The following is a 2,792-nucleotide window of genomic DNA, read 5'->3' on the forward strand; positions in this document are numbered from 1 at the left end:
TTTTGAACAAGACCGTGACCTTTAGAATTGTTATTTTATTTGAAATTCTTTTGTAAAAAAGAAATAAAGATTATTTTGTACTAAAGACAACGTATGAGCGACCGGTAATGAACCGGAAGCGACCGTTCAGTGAAGCGCTATCGCATCAAAGTTAATACGAAAAAGTCTTTTGAATTTTTCCCTCCTTTGAACATATTCTTACAATGCGATAGAATTATTATCCTACAGAGTTTGTATAATAATTGGCATCGTAAAGCGACCCACACAGAAACTCGACGCTTTTCATATACCGGGTGTAGTAATATCTTGAATATTTTTAATGACGACTATATGAAAGAGTCATCTTAACAATACTTCTTAGACATCTCATGATAACTTATTCTTCTTGGAAAACATTATGCTTCTGATTAATTATCAACTATACTATCAAACCTTTGATTCATCTGAGTTTAAAAAAAAAGCTAATTATTGAAGAATAAGACCAAAAGGAATGGACGAAGATTAGAACCCTGTGGGATCCCAGAAGAAGCTACATTGTCATCAAAAAACATATGTATGTATATGCCGTATTTTAGTTGAGAAATTGGCGAGGAGCTTAATTGCTAATAACCAGCTGTATTACTCATAGATTTTTTGATAACCAAAAATCAATAAATTTTCTAATCAAAATTTTATATTTAACTTAATCGAAAGTTTTTATAAAATTATTGTAAATAGCGTCAACTTGAACATAATAACTAGTCACCAGGCCGTGTATTGTACAAATGTTGTAAATGCAGGTTTGCCGAACCTTTTTTACAAAGGATTTACAACAATGGAACAATGAGCGACACCTTGGCTATCCTACCTCTAATAATAACACTGTTCGACAAATTACGACTTTTTTTGGTTCAGAGACGAGATATGACTTTTCTTATAGATATATGCCCAGTGAACACGAATCTGGTAATAAAAAATGTTGATTGGCTCGAGATTCGGAGATATGTGTTTTTATAATCGCGCGATACGTACTATATACTATATACGTACTTTTGACTTTTGATTTGAACTGAACGACTACTTATAGAGAGATTTGAAAGCTGAAAAGAACTACAAATGAAAGATAAAATACCATACTTAGATTCCAATTTCATTTTGAACAGGAAATTGACAGATTTTGAGACATCGACCGAACAATACCAAGATATAGAAAAATCGCGCGATTTAAAAAAAACCATATATCTCCGAATCTTGAGCCAATCAACACTTTTTATTACCAGATTCGTGTTAACTCGGCATAGATCTATAAGAAATGTCATATCTCGTCTCTGAACCATGTTTCGTGTCGAACAGTGTAATCTGGAAATTTTGTAACAGAATGCCAAATATCTACTAGATAAACATACTAATGTATATTATTCTTATCAAAACAAAATTCAATTTCAAAAGACTAGAAATTTCGCACTAAAACATTCCGAAACTTTATCCACTTTTCCACGTAAGCTTACAAAGAGTTTTTCTTCTACTCGGTGATCCGACATATTCATTTATATTATTGTTATATTTGTAACTATTCTTATAGGTTGTGAGTTTGGTAAATTGCGTTTATGGGGAAAGTGTATTATTATTGGGAAAACTCGAATTTATTACACCGAATATGGAAAACGAATGAGATTTTCTATATGGAATATTAATTATAGTTAGAGGGGAGGATCGATGTAGGGCGACCTTCCGGATGACGTCATTGTTGACCTGGGAATCGTTCCTGCAACGTCATAATCAGTGCGCATGTGCATCGGAACCTAAATAAACGGGAAACTTCCGGAAAAGGGGGTCAATTCATGGAAACTCACACCACTCAAATGAGAACGAATCGTTCGTCGAAGATAAAAAAATTGATGCCAGTCAAACCGCAATACGACAGAAAAATCGTCACGACAACAAAGTGAATACAAACACGTAAAAATACCGGCAAAAAATTATATTTTCAAATGAAAATTAAATTAAAAGGCCTTTTCACGTATGGTTTAAAAAAATGAGAGTTAAAAGCCGCACGAGGAAAATTTAAATTGCGTGTATAACTCGATTTATGACACTGTTCCTGTGGTGTGCTGAAACAGGTCCTGAATAAATACAGCCCCAGCATTTTCCGTCATCAGCTTGGATGCTGTAATCCAATTACAGCCCGTTAATGGAAAGGGGGTTTCCGACGACGAAAATAGCAGTTAGTGGCGGAAAATTAAATGCCAACGTCAGTTTTCAACCTACATACAATATACAGGACACAGAACCTTTCAATAATGACAAGATTATATCAATAATGGGATAAATATACATACAATTCATTTTACTGGGTACCTACATGAAATTTGATGACTCTGATTCCAACCCCGAATCCGAACTCCGACTCCAAAATAAACGATATCAGTAAGATCGAATTTCTTCCAATTTAGAAATACATGTGTTTATCATAAAAATAATAGTTATTTTCAAAATATTTAAAATTAAATGAATAGTAAAAATAACTTAAAATTGATATGTAACCCAATTTATTGAATTATTGATAATCAAATAGTTATAAACAAAAAATAAGTGCATTCATAGTACACGTGTATGAATTTCAAAATAAAAACGAATTGTAAATAGGTTTTTGAGCTCTTTTACGCTGTACATATTAACATTATAATAATATAATACTGTTGCGTAGGGGTGGGTGGAGGATCCAAGTAAAAGGCCAAAGTCGTCTCACAGCATTTATTGATGATTAAGGAGATACACACACACTGGCAGTGCTCAGTCCAGAATGTCTTGAT

This window comes from Arctopsyche grandis, chromosome 13 (genome assembly GCF_051622035.1).
Source record: "Arctopsyche grandis isolate Sample6627 chromosome 13, ASM5162203v2, whole genome shotgun sequence".
Taxonomy (NCBI): Eukaryota; Metazoa; Arthropoda; class Insecta; order Trichoptera; family Hydropsychidae; genus Arctopsyche; species Arctopsyche grandis.